The 22,793-nt window shown below is 35.5% G+C and overlaps 1 protein-coding gene across 1 annotated transcript in view; it reads right to left on the reverse strand.

Moving 5' to 3' along the window:
* LOC113227435 overlaps positions 1–22,269 on the reverse strand; it is a 56,639-nt gene extending 34,370 nt beyond the window's left edge. The window contains exon 1 of the mRNA XM_026460358.1: positions 22,117–22,269. The gene's annotated coding sequence lies outside the window, so the exon portion shown is untranslated. The remainder of the gene's footprint in view (positions 1–22,116) is intronic.
* Positions 22,270–22,793: the final 524 nt, after the last annotated feature.

Raw genomic sequence — 22,793 nt, forward strand, 5'->3', positions numbered from 1 at the left:
ATACTTCTGGAAAAATTACAATACAATGGCATCAAGGGATGTTTACTTAGATGGTTCGCATCGTACTTAAGTAATAGGCAACAAAAAATCGTAGTAAATGGTTATGAGTCGAATCTCTTCGCTGTACCATCTGGCGTGCCGTAAGGCTCAATATTGGGACCATTTTTATTTGTTTTATATATAAACGATGTGATCCAGTGTATCTGTAATTCAAACTTCATCATTGATCATTAGATGATCTAAACATATTTAAAGAAATCGGCTGTGAAGATGATTGCAAGGTGCTTCAAAAGGATTTGGAATCTTTACATAGCTATAATATTCGTAATAAACTACAGCTTAGTTTCTCGAAATGTAAAACTATTACATTTACCAAAAAACTTAATCCAATTAAGTATGTCTATTTAATCAATAATGTGAATTTACAGATAGTAGACAGTATCAGAGACCGCGGTGTTCTTTTAGATTCCAAACTCACACTTAGCAAGTGTAAACATTGACTACATCACTACTAAAGCTTTCCAATTATTTGGTTTCATATCGCGTACTATTAAAGTTTTTAAAAAACACGACACTTATTTACTTAGATGGTTCGCATCGCACTTAAGTAATAGTTTATATCTATATCGCACCTTGTTACGACCATGGTTACGACCTATATTGGAATACGCAGTCTTAATATGGAATCCGTTTTATAAGGTGTATATTAACTCCCTTGAAAACATACAGAAGAAATTTCTTAAGAAGGTTAGCTACAGATGATTCAGGTACCGTACTGATTATGAAAGCTTGTTATCTGAGTTTGGTATGTTAAGTCTTGAACAGCGTAGGGCACTCATTGAGACCACATTTCTCTATAAAATCGTAAATAGTCATATTGATTGTTCTGAGCTGGTATCCAAAATTAAATACATATAAGGTACCCGTTCGTAGACCTAGATATAAAGTCCTTTTCTCACGCCCATTTTGTCGTACCAATGTCGGCAAACGCTCTCCAGTTTATAGGATGTGTTGCAATTATAATTATTGTTTCCAGGACGTGGATATATTTAGTACCTCTTTGTACAGGTATGAAGTATGAAGTTTCTGTCATAGTGAATAGTGGCTCCTTCTGACTTCTACGGTATGTATAATTATTATCGTAACTGATTTGATGTGTATTGTTATGTATATGTATGTGTATGTGTATATATGAATATAACGTAAGTATGTGGCTATATAACATATAATTTTTATTTATTACTTTTTTATTTAATTTCTCCCTATATTATAAACGAAATTTTCAAATGTAATTCCATAAGACTACGCGCATAAGTCACGCGAGTCATAGTATCTTAATTGTCATACATTTGTGGAACACGTTGTTGGTTCATATTTATTTAATATTGCTTGTTCAATGTTTGTTATTTGTTTAGTATGCAACTGTTTGTGTTTTACTGATAAATAAATAAAATAAAAAATACAAAAATTCTTGACTGTAATGCTTAAAAAGAAATTCGACGCGAGTGAAGTCACCGGCGACCTCTAGTTTTAGTGGATCAGGTAATTAAAACAAAAGACGTTAGTTCACATGGTTCTGACCATTATAACAATTGTAACATGATCTTCCTCTGTTCTATAAAAGACAAGTATTATATAGTTTAAGAAATAGTGGACACTTTAGATAAGGTCGCCCTTATTACATTATTACGCTTATTATTTTATTTAATACTTATTATTGCTGTTCTCTTAAACCTAGTTTGGAAGTTACCCAGTCACTTTACCTATTTTGCCACTCGTAACATCTACACACTGCACAAATGATTTGTCCATTAGAATGATTTGTATTATAGTCTATTTGTTTAGGTACTTAACTAAATGTAGACAATGTTAAGGTGTCTATTTAATTAAATATACATTTGGGCAATTGCCATTTTTTGGCCATTGTGAGATTCAAAAAAAGCAGGTAATTAATTTGTGTAAGTTTTGTTATTTTTCTAATTGGTATTCGATAATTTAGCATAAAGAGGTAACAAATGAGATCGATCTTACTTTTTTACGTAATTACGAACAATAATATGTTTTTGAGGTCCACCGAAAATACTCTCTTGACCACCAAAAGAACAATGTTTCAAATTTTACCAACGCGAAGAACTTTTAATGCAATGTTAATCATAAAGTAACTATAATGAATAAACTTTTCTTATAAATCGACTAGTTTAGTAACAAAAATATATTTTTTTAATATAACCAAGAGCATTTATTTTGAGGACAACCAAAAAGACATTTTCATTTTCCTAACTAAAAGATTTTCAAATCATCGTCAGAACCATTAACTTGAGCTAATGTTACCAAGGGAACATTGTCCTCAGAAGAATCAGAGGAAGAGTAACTATCTTCGTATCTCCAGATTTCTTTACGTTTTCCTGGAGATGACTGATCAAAAATATCTTCAATATCCGATTCATAATGTGCATATTTTGTAGGAATTTCTATAAATCTTATGTCATAATGAGGGCACACAAAGCTTGCTGGACAAGCCACACAACTCAATCTTCTGGCGTGTAGGACTCGAGGTTCACTTCTATGCCATGCAATTAGATGGATTCGGAACGTGGCTTGGAATGGTTGACTTCAGCATATTTTGTCCTATTTTCTATTCTGGTAAATAAGTATCATCTATTTTTGTTCAGCTGAGCTATTAACTTCATTCTTATTTTTCTGGGCTGTTTTGTTTGCTCTGTAGTCTCTCATTCGGTACTTCTTCTTTCGGTAAATCTTTGCCTGAATAAAAATGGAAGTAATTTAATTTGCTACTCCGCGAACACAGTGAAGGTTAAATCGCGCAAAATAGCTGCGCTTGTGTTGAATATTTTTCCATGTAGTTAATTTTCCCACCCTTCTCCCTCTTAAAATTAATAAAATAAATAACACGAGCGTAACTACAGTCACGAACACCACGACCAAAAATATACCTATATTTTTGGTTGTGGTGTTTGTCACACCCTGAGACATATGTTGACAAATCCCATACGCCTGTAATTTCACCAGCACCCTTACCCTTCGAAACCTGAACACAGTAATCTGACAATACTGCTTGGCGGCAGAAATAGGTAAGGTGGCAGTACTACCCCACACGAACTCTTTCATAAGGAGCTCTACTGCTACTAAAAAAATTAGTCTCTTCCTTGCTGCAACATTTTTGCCAGAAGTCACTCTTGGTGGTGATGGTTGAGGATGCAGCGAAGCTGTTGGCACAGGGCTGTCGCAAGACATGGGAGAAGATGATGGTGTCCCTTCTCGAACATTTTTTTCAGTACGGCGCTGTTTTCTTTAACTCTCGACGTTTTCTTGCATCGTCCATCCATTTCTTACTAAGACTTCTTTGATCTCTGGCATTTAAGTCTTTTATTGTATTTATCAACCTTTGATCTTTTCTCTTATAATATACATATAATATTCTACGTCTTTTTTTCATTTTTGTTCCAAAGCAACTGGATTTTGTTTTTTCAGTTTCTCTCTTAGCTTCCGCATAGTTATCTTTTTCTGTTCGCGTATTCGACGTTCATTTTTTTCGTCGTGAACTTTGCTTTTAGTTTTCGCCATCTTTGGTTTATTTAAAAAAGCAATAACTGAACAAAAATTAATGCTTCACGTGTTTAGCGCGTGTGTAATAAAACTCAAGCAATATAGTCTTTTCGGTGACCACCGAAATACAGTCTTAAGGACGTGTGGAAGGGATTTCAACTACACGTTAATGAATTAATGCAGTCTTTTACTTATTTTATAAGCATCATATCGTCTAGGTCGATTCTGGAAAACCGAAACGGATTTTAGTGATTTAAAAAATTCGTAGTTATTGAAAACCAAAATATTTTTTTACAAAACATCGTTTCATCTTTTGATACTAAACTTTATTGTTCATGACTCTTGATTCTAAAATTTAATTATCATTGTTTTAAGTTTATTATTCACTGAACGGATTCTGTAAGCTTGTTGACAATCACCCATTTATAAAATGATTTTTACTTACCTTCAAATACAATATACAAATACTTAGGTTCATATGAAATTGCATGCCTATTTCTATACCTATTGATTTGTAAAGCATAAGTTTCAATAAAAAGATGTAACAAGATTGTTTACATTTCGTTAAGTACAAATGGACTATAGTAATATTTAACTAACCTAACCTAACCTGACTTTAAAATTACAAAAACAATTTCCCACATACATCAATGATAAATCTTTATTTTCTCCACGACAACTACATAAACCTGATTAGGAAGTACGATAAACTTAGGTTTACATAATATTGCGTGGAGACTGGCATGTTAGCTTTAGTGAGATCCTGTACTTCAGATCGGGTAATACAACTATGAACTTATTAAATTTAGTATTTTAATTAGAAAACTTACAAAATTATCACTAATAACAATAACAACATTAAAAACAAAAAAAAAGAAAGCAAACAGTTATTAATTTGCATTAATATTAATATATATTTAAAGAATATCACCAAAAATATTAAACAAGATTAACTATTTCATTCGTAAAAAGAATTCTACTTGACTTCAACATTTAACAACGACTATTATTCAGAAAATCGATGCTGAACCAGGGTCATCAAAATATGTTTAAAGTTAATTTCAGGCATATCTTGTATCAGTTTGGGATAAGTTGTGCTTATGTTTTGTTTTTTGTTTAGCTTCAAAAATTTATTTATTAATTTTTGTTTTTTTATTTTTTATTCTGTATTTTTTTGTTTTCTTTTCTCCTTTCGTGCTCCTCAGAGATAGCATAATTATGAGTATGAGTTAATTTTACTTCACAAATGATGTCTTACTCCAAAGTGAGACCGTAACTCCTGACGGTGAGGTTCTGACTGAAAATTTTTAAATTTTTTCGTACCTCCATTTCTGTCTTTGTATCTCTTGGTCTTTCCTTCCTCTGATTCCAAAGTAACTTTTAAGCATTTGTGTTATGGAAATCGAAAACAACGACAGTACGATAAACACCGAGTCCCGAGACAATACAGAAAAGTTAGTCTTTTCTGCATTAACACGGCCGGGGATCGTACCCGGGGGCTCAGACATGGGAAACCATGGAAACCGATGTGCAAACCACTCAACTACGGAGGTCGTGGATTGTATAGCATTTGAACAGTAACAAATAAGTACATAATTTTGTATGGTTAGAAAGAGCTCAATGTGATCATTGCCTTTTCCGTATAGTTACGCAACGAAACGTTACTAAACCGACAATAAAACACTAAGAAAATATAACTTAGCTCTTTGAACAAACGCTCGCAAATATGATCAAATGAAGCCTTACTACGTAATTTTAACTGTGCTTTTTAAAAACAGAAATATTTAAATAATTTGAGAGGTTTCTTACCGTAATTGCTGAAATTTCGTGATTAAACCGAATTAAATGTTCCTGAAATTGAGGTGCGATCAAAATCACACCTGCGTTTTAAATAAGCATATGTCTATGATACATTCGTAGATATAACAATTATGCCTACATTAAAAAAATGATTTTTTTTTTAATGAATCTGTAACGTTGGATTTGCGTAACGAAACAAAATGTTACGAAACGGACTGTTACTGTAATTTAAAATTATTTTTCTAAACATTATTGTTTTAAAATGTAATTATTTATTAAAATTCTAATAACTATATTAATATTACAGTCATAATATGTCAACTTCATGAATTTCTCTGCTAACCGGCGAGTGTAATTATCCGTTGAGTTCGACATCCGAGGGATGTGACATTTAAAATTTCATAGAAAGTAAAATTGTGAAAATTTTAATTGTTCAAAAAACTATTTTAATTTATTAAAATTCTAGAGTAAATTAATGGTTTTTGATATAAAAATACCAGCAGTATATAATTTTAACGGTATAAAATAATATTATTGTATTTAATTATATTTTTAACCACGAAAAAGGGTAAGTTACAAAAATTACCTGCAAATGTACATTTTGGATAAATATGACCCTTTTATAACCTCAAATAACCTACAAATTTGCAGCAAAAAATAAGTAGCTGTTCTGCCTTTACACAAGAAATTAATCCGAAACAATTATAAGTTATTTAACTGTTACAATGCTGTTCCTTCCGCGTTTGAATAATAACAGTCGATATGGTTAACTGACTCGGAATAAGTTGCATGTGGTTAATTGCTATCTTTTAATTATTTTGCATAAAAACAAACAGCCTGGGATGAAGTTGTTATTCACCTATAGTGTTATAATGTACTATTAACACACACCGAATGTGCAAAGGGTACAACAAATGAAAACATCTACAGTTTTTAACCGCCTTAAAAAAAGAAGAGGTTCCCAATTACGGTATGTTTTTTTTTGTATGTGTGTTACGCGGTAATTTTTGTGAATCGATTTTGATTATTCCTTTTTGTTGGAAAGAGAACAGAACCAAAGTTTCTTTACAGGTCCCACACATGAAGGAGTGAGATGGTAAAGTCATCAATCAACCAGTTATATTAATGCGAACCACCTTTTTTTCACTGTAGCTACAAAAGTTAGATATTAATTAAGTGTTCATTTTAAAATTTTCCAAGGGGGTTTTAAAGGCCACAGTTCGCCATGCTGGCCCCATGCGGACTTCACACTTTTTCCGAGGGTTGTGAACCTTTTTCAACATGCAGGTTTCATCACGATCGTTTCCTTCATCGAAAACCTTTTTTTTCATGATACCTACAAAGAGACGCACAAATAGTGCGCCAGGTGGTAAGCGAAACGTCTGTCGATGGAAAATTTTTCTATGTATTATGCGCATAACTGCCTCCATGGCCGAACGGTTACCATGCCGGTTACCACGCAGAGGTCCCAGGTTCGATTCCCGAACCGAGAGAAATATTTGTATATAACCTACATTTATTTCTTTCGTGAGTTTGGGTGTCATTTGTGGTTGTCTACGTCCATGACACCCGCGAAGTCAAAATGAAAGTCAATTATTCATTTATTCCATAGATAAAATTTTTACACTTGAAGAAGTCATTTTTTAAGCTACTGCTCGTTCACTACGCTGACCTCCCTGAGAAGAATAAGCAAGAAACCATAGGGATTGCTCTTTTCAAATGCTATAGAATACTAAACTTAAATGCTATAGAATACATTTTGAATCATATTTGTGTGGAATCTAGACTCACGTTGCCTTCCACACATCTTTATTTATACGCAGTCCACAATTTTGTAATATGACTTTTCAATTTAAATACTTTTAATGTTTTAAACTTAGGACATGGTAAACTTAATATATGCTCCGGAATCTTATTGTAAAAATTTATATAGTTCCCCATAAAATAATCGTCTACCTTAGTTAGACACAGGGTTTTCGTGCTATATATTCCGAGGCTATGTCGTGTGTGTGCGTTAAAAAAAATGTCTGTCTGTAACAGTTGCAGTGGAGCTTTAAATCACAAAGATCTGATTCAAAACCGAAACGCAGTAATGCTCACATTACCGTTTGGCGGCAGTAATAGATAAAGTGGCAGTATTTCCCTGGACGACCTCTATCACAAAGAATTTTTTAGTACCAGTAGAGGTACTAAAAAATGCCATGGTATTTTTCAAATTTTTCGCAGATAAATTCCGAGAAACTTTGAGGCGCGAGTCCGGGTTCGAAACCACGGTCTCTACTTGAAAGGTTTTTTATATGAGTATATCCTTGGCAAATCTTATTATTTATGTAGGTCCATAGGCCATAGGTCTAAAAAATAATATCACCCACCCAATTACCTCATTAACCAAAGTAATAGGAGACCTCAAAAGACAATACAGTTATCACTTCCTCCACTCCAATAACTCCGTTCACAAATGGTTATCATACGTGAGCGGGGCTGCGGTTCACGATCGTAGACGTGACTGGAATTCGTCGTGCTATAATTGTCTCAGGATCGGTTTGTACTTTGGGGTCACTGGTTAGTAGACAGCGTGAAAGATGAGAGTGAATTTACAAATATTCGTACCCTTGATGTAATAAGGTCGCATCTGTAAAATGACAACTTCCGGTCGGTGTTTTGTAGAAGGGCGCTCACATTTCGAAAAAAATTGGTGAATCTCTGTGCCTCACTCTTTGCAGAGAGTTCGCGTCTGGATGCCGCAGGGAACCTACCACCTACTTTACCTCAGGCTGGCTGCACTGTGGCGCCAGTTCGCATACGCCAAAAAAGAGGTACTTAGAACTCTGCGAAATCTAGACGTGAATAGAGCTAGCGGGCCAGATGGAATTCCTGCGAAACTGTGCGCCTGATTTGTCTCTTGTTCTCACATGCCTGTACCGCCTCTCACTTGAGACTGGTGTAGTTCCCAGGTAGTGGAAACTTGCAAACGTGTAACCTGTGCCAAAAAAGAGACGTAGAGCTGACCCTGTCAACTATAGACCTATTTCAGTCACTTCCATACTCTGCAAGACTATGGAACGTGTACTCAACAACCGTCTCCTATCCTACCTTGAAGACTACGACCTCCTCAGTGATCGCCAGTGCGGATTCCGACGACTGGGTATCTTCTTGTGTATGCCTGTCACATATGGAGCGAGGCTATAGAAAAGCAAAGCGAAGCACTTGCAGTGTCTTTGGACATTTCTAAAGCTTTTGACAGTGTCTGCCACGCAAGCCTTTTAAGTAAGCTTCCCTCTTATGGACTTCCCACTAACCTACCCTAACCTTTACAATTGGATCTCGGATTTCTTGAGCGAACATTCGATTCGAGTGGTCTTAGAAGGCTACTCTTCTGAACATATGGCGATAGATGCCGAAGTTCATCAGGGTTCCGTACTGTCTGCAATTCTCTTTCTGCTGCATATCAATGATATGTTAATTCCAGGTACCTTTGCGTACGCTGATGACAACACAATTGTGGGTAGGTACTTGACCAATGCAAGGGTCAGTGGAGAGAAAATCCAGTCTTGTCGAGAGTGGTTAGCCGTTGAGATTTAACACTCCAGGCAGGCTCCGATTGGGGCAATGCCAATCTTGTCAAATTTAACGCTACCAAAATGCAGGCGTGTCTATTCTCCACAAAACGGAGTCCCTTTGAGCTGACTCCGACTTTTCGTGATATATCCAATAGCCGCCTGTCTCCAGCTACTTGGAATGGACCTGTCGTCCTATTTGAACTTCGGTAGATATATTGAATCCATGGCAAAAAATGCAGCAAGGAAGCTTGAGATCCTTTCCAGGGTGAGGCGTTACTTTACACCAGGACAGTTGCTTCAGCTGTACCAAGCACAAGTCCGATCGTGCATGGAGTCCTGCTACCACCTTTGAGATGGCTCTGCTACATATCTACTGATCACTTTGGAGTCAATTGACAACCGTGCCAAAACGCTTATAGGTGACTCAGAATTAGTGGAGGAGAAGCTGTAGAGCCTTGAACACCGCCGTAAAGTTACCTGATTATCGGTATTTTACAAGAAATATCACGGAGTGTGTGCGACGGAATTACACGATTTAATTCCGCCTTCCCCTTTCCATCACCGGGGGACGAGGCGTAGCTTGGGTTCCACCCCTATGTTGTGGATATTCCAAAGATTCGCACGAAGCGTTACGCTTCCACATTTATATGGCGAACGGCTATGGAGTGGAATTCCCTGCCTGCAGATTTGTTCCCTGAATGTTATAATTTGGGTCTTTTCAAGGCGAGAGTGAATAGGCATTATTTAGGTGTGCATGCTCCATCGTCGACCTCAGCATCACTTTCCATCAGGTGAGATGGAGGTCACATGCGCACTTATATTTTTATTTAAAAAAAACTGCCTCCGTGACTGGTTACCATGCCGGACTGCCACGCAGAGATCCCAGGATCGATCCCCGGACCGGGAGAAATATTTGTATGGCCTACATTTATTTCTTGGGTGTAATTTGTGGTTGTCTATATGTACGTCCATGGCACCCGCGACCCAAGGTTTCCTTAGTGCGGGGCTATGTTGAGTGTGTGCGTTAATAAAAAAATATGTAGGGTGTTCTCACGGCTATGCCACACGGAGGGAAAGTACCTTAAATACCGTAGATAGAAAACTGTATTGAAAGAAGACTTCATTTTAATTTTAAAAACTATTGGAACTGCATACTTTGCAACGATAATGTCAGTTGGTATGAGTGCGGTAAAGTCAGAAAAAAGCTAGCCGTATGATCACTCCTGAGGCACCCTCTTTCCAACAAAAAAAGAATCATCAAAATCCGTTCAAATACGGAGTTATCGCGTAACATACATAAAAAGAAAAAAACATACAGAGGAATTGAGAACCCTTCCTATTTTTGAAGTCGATAAAAAAATATAATCGAGACTTTATTTGTGTTCTTAATATCAGATTGACCATGTATTCCTTGTCGTGTAGGCATAAAACAAACATTTCAAAGGTATAGAACACGAAAGGCTTTCAAAACAGCTACAGAACAAATTGCTTCGTATGTAAAACATACGAACAACTTAAAAATACCAATTTACCAACATAATTTCACAGAGAGTGATAATAAGGTTAGTGAAACATATTTACAGATAAAAGGGCCATCATAATATATACGTTTATAATTTTAACTGTTTACTACATAACGGTGAAATTTACGCATTACAAAATATGCGGGCACCGTTCGTTCCTCTGTAGATAGCTCTATGCGACCTGCATTCCGAACTACTTTGTCATGCTTTGAATTTGCGTTAAGTCTATAACATAACCCTACAACTAGGCACTACCAGGGAATAAGAGTTGGAAACCATTATAGCACAATAACTCAACAAAATTTTGGTTTTAGTGCCTATGGTGGAGGTGGACACGACCTGAGACGTCTGCTGAAGCTTAAGTCCTCACCCTCCTCTTTAACTCCGCCGGCGATCTCATTGAGTTTTGACTTTCGTTGCGTTGTCATTATCGGTAATATATATTATATTATAGGAGGCGAAGGGGGTTTGTCAGGAGCGTAGCAGGCTTACCCGGAGAATATTGCTCGTCAGTGCGGCCATACAAAAAATTAACCCCAAATTATGGATACAGAAAAATAAAATATTTTTCGGCCGCCATTTTAATTTTGTTAACACAGGCACCTTACAATTTAACATACTGCCGACAAAACATACAAATACTTGCAAATGCTGAAGAGAAACCAGGTAACCGTTAGGAAAGCATTTCTAATCTGGATTTTATGAAATAAAAACACCTTTCCGTTTATTACAATGCACATTATCTGTATTAAAACCTGCTCAAGCGCATAACATAATGCTAAATAGTCCTGTCACTTTACACCCACATAGCATACTAATCTGTTGAGTCAACGACATTATTTGCATTTCGTAATGCAAACTTTAAGATTTGTGAATGGAGTTTTAAGAATTTAAGGTAACGGGTTTTGTTGTAGGTGTTTTGATAATACATACAAGCGATGTTTAACTGGCTATAATAAAAAATATACACAAATCAAGCAGGCTTTTGAAACAACTGAAAATGCATGTACAGGTTCTACATTCGAGTGAATGAAAAATGAACGAATTTATTAACAAAAAAAAATATGGCCGCCTTAGCCTGCCCCGAAGGATAAAAAAATTTACTACTACTAATATTATTATTCTATATATTAAAGTATTGCAGCAGTAGAGTTAAGGAGTTTTCAGTGGCAGCACCCCTCAGATCTTTACGATTTAAAGCTCTGAGTAGAACTGCAACTCAGCTATTTGCTCCTAAGTAAACACCGACGCTGAGCTTTGGCCTTTTTGCACTGCCGCACACATACATAACTAGGTGTCCGGCAGTGCTGCTACTCTGCTGTTTTTTCTTTTTATTATATTACATGTTTTTCTGTTATGTATATGTGTGTCTGCAGATCCAAATAAACGTTTTATTTATCTATCAACTGTTATGTATGTTATGCATGTAGCTTACAATCAGGCGCATGACTTGTTCGTCCCGTCACTTGATGTTAAAAAAACGTTCGTCCAGGGAAGTACTGCCACCTTATCAATTTCTGCCGCCAAGCAATAATGTGAGCATTACTGCGTTGCGGTTTTGAAGGGTAAGGGTGCGGGTGAAATTACAGGCACATGGGACATGTCAACTTACGTCACAGGGTGACGGGCGCAGTGACGGTGCCCCTCAGATCTTTGTGATTTTAAGCTCTGAGTGGCACCGCAACTGTAGGGCTAGCAGGACAGAACGACTTAAAGCGTGAGATACTGCTACACTCGCATTAAGAATAACAGTATCTCGCACTTCTATGTTGCTCTCGCGCAAGTCGTACCCTTCCGTGCTAGCTCTACTGTTATGGTCAAACGTGTAGCTTACCACCAGACGCTCGACTTCCTCGTCCCGTCTGTTGGTATCATTAAAGAAATTACAATGACAACACAGAACATTAATGTAGGTATTACAAGAATAAGCTAATGAACAAAACACGGCCTTATTGTTAAGTAGCAATTTCTTCCACACAACTTTTTGCGTGTTCTATGTTTGAGAAATAAGTATAATATATACTTCACAGTATAAAAAGCGCAACATGTGAAAGTATAAGAAATTTCTTATACTTTGACATGTTGCGCAATTTATGCTATCGTTAAACAAAAAAAATATATAAAATGAAAATACACCACAGTAATAAAAATAGCAATTGATCATTAATAAAAAATGTTTTTGCACATTATTTAATAGGTTTACGTTATTTATTCGTTTGTACTACTTGTCATTTCGTTTGTTCAACTTTCTAACTGCTTTATTAATAAAGCATTTTGTAAAGATTATTACTAGAGAAACAAGTTTGCACTTTTAAATGATATTCTAGTTCATACATAATTAAAAATTACCTTAAAATAAGTTAGCCTAATAGTTTAACCTACCGCCTGTCAAGCTGAGGCTGTGGGTTCGAATCCGGGCTCACACCTCTGAACTTTCGGAATTTAAATCCACTCGGTGAATGAAAACATCTTAATTAAATCTGCACGTCGAAGAAGGTTCCCAACCCTCAGAAAACGTATGAAGTCCCCAACCCGCATTGGGTCTGTGTGGTGGACTATGGCCTGCACCCTCGCCTGAGAAGACGCCCCTGCCGGGAAGTGGTACGTATAAATGGGTTGATGACAACTTTAAATTGACTTATTATCAGCTGCTGGTTGCTGTAACGATACCTCATTGGGTGAAGAATTACTGTCATAGATTTCTCACAGATGGCGCTACAGTTTACCGAATCAAAATTGTAGAGCGTAAATAAAAAAACATGAAAAACCTACAATTTCTTCCAGTACTTAATACAACATCTGTTATTCTCGTTTTTTTTATCTATTTCTAACAATCGTTAAAAACCAAAAACAAAGATCTGACAACAAGCACATAGAAAAATTCGTGAGGTTCGCTGGTTCGTTCCGTGGTTCAGTTGGTATAGCGTCTGGCACGGTTTACTGGGGGACGTCTCGGTTCAAATTCGGCCGGATCGAAGGAATTTTTTCTTAGTGTTCGATATTTGTATTAATGATTATAACAAACTGGTGGAGTATAATAATTTAACATCATGGTGGTGAAATATCCCAACATTCAATAAAAACTTTATTAACATAGGAAATGAAACCATTTCTCCGGATTTAAATCGCGTATATTTGTTTTTTCAAACAAACCAACGTTTCGGGCCCTTTACAGGTCCCATGGTCACGGTTGAGTCAACCGTTGACTTGAGTTGACACTTTAGTTTAAATGCTACCGCCATTTCCATTTTTTTTAAGTAAGCCGTACAGGTAGGTATTTTTAATTCTCGCAATTATGAACATTGTGCAGTTAGCTGTATGAGTTTCTCTTTTACCTGTTTACATAGTTAATTATTAGTAGGTAGATTTAAAAGTTTGGAGAAGTCTAGACTGTCCGTATTGGATTTTCATACTTACTTTACAGATCTTGGCCGGGAAGAAGGCGCATGGTCCATAAATGACAGACTTTCCGTGTCCGTTTTTTGAAAGTAATGCAAAGATTTCCGAGCAGGTATGAGAAAAAGGTATTTAGAGAACTGCTTTTAATTATATTAAGTGTGCAGATATTGCCTTACTAGCAATATATCAGTAAACAAGATTGTCGAGTCGCAAATTAAAATTATAATGAAAGAATGACTCATCGAGTAATCATAAAAACGAGATTGGATATGGAAGGAGAATCTACACCGTCAATATTTGCGGTATGTCTAACGACAAGGCGTGTTCCGGATGTCTGATGGAGATATCTTCTTGTAGAATGAATATTGACCACAGACGAAGATAGTAGGTTTATTTTTGTGGAATTACCCAAGAACACTTTGACCCCAGGTTTTTCAAAATGGCCGCCGTAAAGATTGATATTTATTTATCGATTTCCCGTGAAAAAATTTCAGAAAATTAAACTATTGAAGCAAAAATACTATCTAAGATCTGGCAGCAAGGTCAATTAGACGCCTTAGTTTGTCCCGAAGGACAAAAAATTTTGAGATACTACTGCTTTGACCCCACACAATAAGTAGCTGCGACTGAAGAGTAAATTGTTCAATAAAATATTTCAATGCCTTTAATGATCACAACATGTTTACTATTTACACATGTATGCTGTTTAAGTAATTACTTAAAAATAAACCTAAAATAATAGGCATAATTTACATAATATGTTTACGTAATATGTTCCTCAAAAATGTCGAAATTTAGAAGCGAATGAAACTACTTTTTTTTTTAAATAGCGTTTTTTTTTCTTTTCAATGTGTCTCAGTGACGGATGCAGTGGCAATGCCCCTCAGAGCTTAGTAAAAACAAAGAAAAATCATTTCAATAAATTTACATTTTGTTAACTTGAATTCAGTTTGCTATGCTGACCTTTTCTTGCATGGTTGTGAATGATGTAGGACTTTCAAAGCCTTGACTTTTGCATGAAAGTCCTTTGTACGTACATAGAAAAAAAACGAGAATGACAGATGTTGTATTAAGTACTGGAAGAGATTGTAGATTTTTGTTTTTTTTTTATTTACGCTCTACAATATTGATTCGGTAATTTTTTAGAAAGTAACTATGAAAACTTTGAAAGTGAAACTATACTTTTTTCGCATCTAATATAGCGTGTTTTCAATGAAACTTTGTTTTGTTTAATAAAAAATTGTACGTGACCATGGTATCTGCAAAGAGCCCGAAAAGTTGGTTTGTTTGTAAGTACCATGTGCCTGTAATTTTACCAAATACGAAAGTGATAAGTACTTACATGTTTACTCGTATAAAACCGCGGTCATAGCTAGTATTATAATAAATTTAATAATAAACAATTGAACATCGAAAACATTTAGATACCATATTTCATTTCAAATGCAATTTCTTTTTAGGAACAGATTATTCTCTGGCTGAATAAAAACAAGGTATACTGCCATACAAATAACCTTCTTCGAGATAATATTATGCTTGGCGTATTTATTTTATTTTGTATGTCATTAACCCACTGCCGCTCCTCTAAGGAGACGGTTTAAGTTTTAGTCTGTCTACCTTTGATACTCTGTATAAAATCTACAAGTAAGAGCACACAAATGATAGTACGAATCTTATCTCGCCCTTAATTTAAAGACCGGTTTACACGCATAAATCTTGCTCATAAAATTAGGTCACGCCTTAGGAAACATTGCATGAAGGCCTTGAAACTAGACATTCAGTTTACTAGCTAGGCCTTAGAATTATTAATGAGTGACACCGTGGAATAATAACACCTTATTAAGTGACAATAGAGCATTATTGAGTTTCATAGCATAAATAAATCTGAAATATGAAATCTGTTTAATACCTACAATTAAGCTATTAATTTTTACTGCACAAAATCAACTTTCGGTGACCTCGGTGGCTGAACGGTTCTGAAAACTTCTCTCGAAGACCGTCAAATCATGTTGTCATACATTCTTTGTTCTAGCCCCGATCGAAACTCAAGTCTGTAGGTCATCCATAGCGGGAAAACATCCGTAATTACGGATTTCGTGCTTCGAGAATAGGACCCCACAGGCCTTACCATGAACTGTTATTACAGTTCAGTATAGGTTCGTAACGACAAAAAACCGGGATGATGATATACACTTCATGTAGCGCTGTCTCACAACGATTTATTTTAGGTCTGTAAACTGAATAGTAATAAGAGTTCATGGTAAGGCCCCTGGTCTGGGTGTTTTGAATGATGCACCGGAATGAATTTCGAAAACCACTGGTCAACGTGAGACTCCACTGAAATTATATTGCAATTACGATAATATTTGTTATTCTGCTAAAATTATATCTATGGCTAAAATATAGTTGCAATGGCAGTTGAGTCTCAATAGAGTGTCAGTGGAATGGCAGTGATGACATTCGTTAATTCATTCAATCACTAACGATCGACGTTGCCTTACTAAAGTACCATGGAAATGTGCATAACTTAATTATTATCTCGTTTAAACAATTTAGCTATATAGCGTGTCAACCCTATGTAGTGCGCCCAAAGAGTACTCGCAAACGTCCTACCTGATATCGCGACGACCACACATCCTTGAGGGACTAGATTAATCTTTCCGAATGTAGATGGCGCTTCTCGCTGTCGACTCTGTTTTGCCAAAATATCACTTTTTCACTTAGACTATGGAAACTTTTTTCCATCCTCTTAGCTTTTTCATGACCAAATATTGTAATAACAAAACGACTTCCGGTAACTTTCGTCTTATGCGTGATTATTATAAGTAGTTTTCATATGCGCGCGTCTTTTGTGCTGTAATCCTGTATAAGTATTTACTTAAGTCGTAGTATCTGTGAAATATCTCTGTGCCCCGTTTTTATAAATACAATAATGCCCATAGTGCTCTACCGACTGATTTTTTTATTTAGCTGGGCCATATGTTCAAATTAAATAATATTGGTAGCCTACACCGTTGGCGTGTCTTTGACTCGCCATTGAAGAGCAGACTACCAAAAAATATCAATGACAGTTGAATAGAAGCTCGATGGCGTAGTATAATAATTATTCTTCTATTTCTTCTTCTTCTTGGGGTTCCTCTCCTAGACAACATCGTGGCAATCCTGACCTTAGAGGCTGCCGGTCTAAAGAGCGAGGTGGTACAGCAGCCGAACTATTCCCTCAAAATTTTCAACCGCGAATGCCGCCTCTTACGAACACTTCGTTTTCTAGCGATTTTGCGTTGGATGATAAGCAGTAGTAATTTGTATTTATCCTTCCTCATGACGTGGCCGAAGTAAGACATCTTCTTGCTCTTAATGGTGTTCGTAAACTCCACTTTTTTCTTCAGTTTATTGATTTGTCCCCAGTCACGCCACGAGATTCTTAAAATACGGCGGTAATTCCACATCTCAAAAATCAAATAATTATTTGACATAAAAAATTACATTTAATTTAAAGAAAGCAATTTACTGCTGAATCAACGAGATTTCTTTTTAAACTTTTATTTAACCAGAGCTTTTATCGCTTAGCGGTAATGCCATCACCATCTATTTTTAAGTAAGTTAAGTAGAAACTTATATATTTTATTAGCCAGGGTACTATTAGGCTCAGATAATATGTAATTGCACATGCCAACATCGATTAGTCTGATTCCAGCCTCTAGTTCTATCAGTCTTCGTTCCATCGTACATTCCATTGAAGCATGGTAGGTGTCTTCTCTGGTGTTACAAATAGTACAGTTCGGAGTGTCTACTATCTTCATTAGGTGACCGAACGCATTTAGTGGAATATGTCCGGTGCGCAGTCTCATACTGGTGACTAGTAGAGGCCGGTTCAGGCTAATTTGTGTAAACCAAGGTATTTTTGGCGATTCAGCTTGTATAGTTTTATACCATATATATTTTTCCACAGATCTCCTGTCAAAATCTTCTTTCCACATTGCGTAACAATGAATTTTTGCATCTCTCAAAAGATCGGTGACAAAAGACATATAGTTTACAAGTATACCATCATAAATGCCCCAATTCGCTACCTTATATTCAACGAGATAAAAATTAAGATATGCATTGTAATTTCCATGGTAGTTTTAAAGTAAAGCAACATCGATAGTTAGTGATTGAATTAATGACTGCCATCTGCCACTCTACTGAGACTCAAAACTGCCATTATAACTAGATTTAAGCAGAATAAAAAATATTATCATAATCTCAGTGGAGTTTAATAATCTGATAATGATAATGACGATGACATGATAGTGATGTCTACGTGACGATAAAAAAAACGTGTCTAGGGGTGATTTGACAACCTCCGTGGTCGAGTGGCTTGCACATCGGATTTCATGGTGTGTGATGGATTCGAACCCCATCCCGGTCAATGTAGAATAAAGTAACTTTTCTATATTGTCTCGGGTCTGGATGTTTGTGGTACCCGATTTCCATAACACATGTGCTTTACTTGCTTTGGAATCAGAGCAACATAATTATGTATTGTTGTCTAACATTTATTGCTTTATTTATCATAAAATTTTTAGACTATTTTTGTTACACGCTTGGGCAGTTTACGTAAATTCCAATGCTTGTAAATGATAAATTTAAAAGTGGTATTTAGTAAAAAAAAATAGTACACAAAATTCTACACCCTTGTAATATGGCCACATCTCGATACCTCCTCTAATGAACAGTACGCCAACTTAATTTCCTGACCAATTCTGTTTTTATTTTGTTTTTTGGTTCGTTCTTTGATTAACAAAATTCGTTTTATTATTTTTTATTCGAGTTTTGTTTTTTCACAAAATTCGAGGAACATAATAATAATATTTATAGGTGTTTACAAAAATAACATAAAATGACAAAAAAATAAAGTTGGCCTAGTGTTCATTGGAGGTAAAATGTAAATTTTTGAGGAGAAATGTTTATAATGAACAAAATTAGTCGATAATGTTTTTATGCTTGTTTATGCGGGTTACGAAATTTCATATTATTATGTACATAATTTGTTTTACGTAATTCGCTTTATTTCTGCGACTTGCATGTGATAAACACATTTTTCACGTATGATCACTTCACAGTTGAAGTAGTATTATCTAATGTAAATATTTTATACCCGACTGAAACTTTTATTGGATAATGAATTATACAGTATAAAGGAATTTGTATTGATAATAGAATACTTAGAAAAAATTCCTTCGATTCGGCCGGACTGGAAGCGACGTCTTCTAGCAAACCGTGCCAGACGCTATGGTTCGTTCCTTGGCTTAGATGGTTTAGTGTTACTAATTATAACAAACTAGTAGAGTATTTTCACAAACAAATTATTGAATATCAATTCAATGAAAATTTAATTAAAAAGTTAATAATGACATCTCTGGCCAGGGCTGGTAGCTGTAAAGATATCAAACTGGGTGACGAAATACTTTCATAGATTTCTCATAGATGGCGCTACGGCTAAAAAGTCGTTGAAAACCTAATACAAAGATTCTACAACGAACACATAGAAAAATTCGTGAGGTCCGCTGGTTCGTTCCGTGGCTTAATTGACATAGCGTCTGACACAGTTTGCTAGAAGACGTCGGTCGATTCGAATCCGGCCGGATCGAATTTTTTCTAAATATATTTATACACTTTTAGTTATACTGTTTAGTTTTATATTTGGTAATAATAACGCCATAATAACGCCATATAATTTTCCTTCACTTCATCAGGCTATAGTTTACGTCTGAATTCGCAGTTCCTTTTCACTTCCCAAAATCCCAATCCGTGCTATGCGAAAGCCGCATCAACCGCAGTGACATAAAAAAAAGAAAATGACGCTACGTTTCAACCGCCTTTCTATCAAAACAAGGAAATATACCTACTAAACATATGAAGAGGCTGTATGAACGTTTGCCTACCCAAATAAAAGGGTGAAAATTTATAAAATAAAAAGAACCGAAAAACTTGTGTTCGCCTGTTTTCGCATTTTTTAAAAATTATTCGCACCTTCCCCTCCGTCCAGCTTTGAGCTTTGAGCTTTATCGCAAATCATACTGGCATTAATTAAGGCCGATCCACAAGTAATTGTGTGAACGTCGAGCCTCTTGGGCATTTTGGAGCTGAAGGCTGGTTAGCATGGTCCTCTTCCCTTTCCTTTTAATTGCGAGCTCGCCTACCCCGCAGCCCTCCACGAATAAGCCACCAGTCACCAATATTACCTAATTACTAGCTATAGCTACATGTAATTTAATCTTAGTTTTAGTTTCTAGTATTTAAGCTTTTATTGCACGTCACCTGTATATTTTAACTTGTTGTTTAATAAATAAATTATGTAAAATATTACTAGGTGATGCCTGTAACTTCGACTGCGTAGAATAAGTATTTCGAGTAACCTACTAATTTCATACTTTTATTGGTTCTCCGTACAAACTTTCATCCGCTATTTTATCCCCTTGAAAATTTACTTTAGTGACCACAAGTAGCTTATGTCTTTCTCCTAGGTCCCATCTACCACTATACCAAAATTCATCATCTTACATAGACCAGATCAGTGATGACCTCAAAAAGTCTGGGATCCGAAGTGACAAGAATAAAAGAAGTTGTATGAAACGGGTAGTTGGTATATGTGAGACTCGAAAGTTGTGTCAGGATAGTACTTATCATAAGGTGGCGTTCCGTGGATTGCCTACCCCTCTCGTGGGAGAAGGGCGTGAGTTTATGTACGAGTATATAGTCTCGATTATATTATCCCTTGGCATTGTATTTTAAATTGTCATGTTATGATTATAGGTATGAAACAAAAAATAATATTCTCTGAATCGACACGAATTAGCAATATATATTGGAAAATATTCTTAAGCTCATATGATAGACATGTAGTTTGTATGCTGAAGCGTTTACGTCTTCGCGCATCGTAGCTCGCGTACAACCTAACAATTACGTAGCTGTAAATTTAATTATAACATGCATTTGATTTCTTCATCCCATGCATTATGTATTGTATCTGTCGGCAATTTCAATGTGTTTGTACGATGGAAAATGCTACAAAAAGCAACGACAATAAAATTATGTGTTAACGTTTTTTCCTGGATGTTTATGGATTAGTATATTTTTTTATCATATCAAGTGATAGGACGAACAAGTCGTGCGCCCTGGTAGTTGCATTACCACTCAGAGTTTTGAATAGCAATGAATGATCTGCGAAGCATTGCCACTGCGCCTGTCACCCTGAGACATATTTGACAAGTTCCATGTCAAAACAGAAACGCAGTAATGCTCATATTACTGCTTGGCGGCAAAAATAAGTAAAATGGCAGTACTTCCCTGGATGAACTCTTTCACAAGGATCTCTACTGCTATTAATATATATATATATATATATATATATATATATATATATAGGTTACTATCTACGCCAGTTTTAAATAAAAGAGAGTATGGCATCATCATAAAAAAATATTTCCTTATACATAATAATAATATTATTATAATAATATTTTTTATTTTTTATTTAAACTATCTATGTAATTAATTGCATCCACATTTATTATGTTCGCTATTTCCACATGATTTTGCATTTATTTAATAGGACTCTCTAGAGTTTCAATCAAAGGTCTTGTGGCTGAACAGAACCGAAGTGGTAACTATGAAAAGAGATGTGTTATTTTATTATTTACAAGTTCCGTGAAGTGTTTGGCTTTCTTTATGGAAAGACATCAACGCAAGTGTGATAAAAATGGTTTTATCTCATAATACCTTTTGCTTTATTATATCCATCCATAATATCCATATCCCAATTAAAAAGCTCTTTAGGAACAAAATATATCTTGAAATCTCTTAAGTAGAGCTAAAAGGAAATATTTCATGTTTGGATCAAAGGATAGGATAGGATAGGATACTGAACTGCATCCAAAAAAATTTCGAAGTAGACTACTCGAACAATCGATAAAGAATATCGTTATTTGGTATGTCCAAACTTAAAAAAATTTAGTCATTTTGATATAGTATCGAAATTTTTTATCCAAGCCTAGTAAAACCTGTTTATCACAAAAAAAAATTATCACATTTTTGTAACACAACGACTGGCGTTGATGTCTTTCCATGAAAGAAACAAAATACTTCTCAGAACTTATAAATATTAAAACAAAACACGTATAGGTAACAACAACGTTCACATATTTTTCCGACCAAGCCCCAACCAGTATCACAACAAAAACATTTCGTAACAAATAAAATTTTAATATTTGCAAGATTACCTCACTATGAAGCCATAAAAAGGGAGAACAAAATTCCAACACTGCACAGCGAACCTTATCCCAATTTACAAAAAAAAACTAAATAATTCAAAACACTTCAAAAAACACTGGCTGAATATTCCAGCTGCTTTTAAAAAGTCGAACGCGTACGCATGCGTGGACTATCGCCGCGAAACTGAATCGTGATTGGTGGCTAAAAACGCGGCAACGAACATGTCAAAATGACGTTAGGCCAGGTTTGTATGTAAATACAAGGTATGGCGTAACATAAATAATATTTATTGTTGGGAGTCGTACCAGAATTTCTGGGAGCAACTATTGTTGTTTTGTAATGGTTTTTGAGTCCAAGATCTCTTCAGCTAACTAGCTTACGTCATCGTTAGTATTTTATAAGGTACTGTTCAATAACGAACACCATTATAGTTTACTATACAGTACAATGAATTACAGATAAAAAAATTTCCTCAGTTATTATGAAGTTATAGCTAATTATATAGTAATAACGAAATAAATACGTACTAACTACAGAAAATTTGAATTACTTTCATTACTTACATGATCATTTCAAAATGGTTTCTAACAAATTGCCAAACAAAATTATGGAGCGTTAATAAACATATTCTACAAATCTCTTCCAAACTGGAAATATCAGTGCTCATTCTTGTTTTTTTTTTCTT

The sequence above is a fragment of the Hyposmocoma kahamanoa genome, unplaced genomic scaffold (genome assembly GCF_003589595.1).
Source record: "Hyposmocoma kahamanoa isolate Upper Pololo Valley unplaced genomic scaffold, ASM358959v1 210, whole genome shotgun sequence".
NCBI classification, from domain to species: Eukaryota; Metazoa; Arthropoda; class Insecta; order Lepidoptera; family Cosmopterigidae; genus Hyposmocoma; species Hyposmocoma kahamanoa.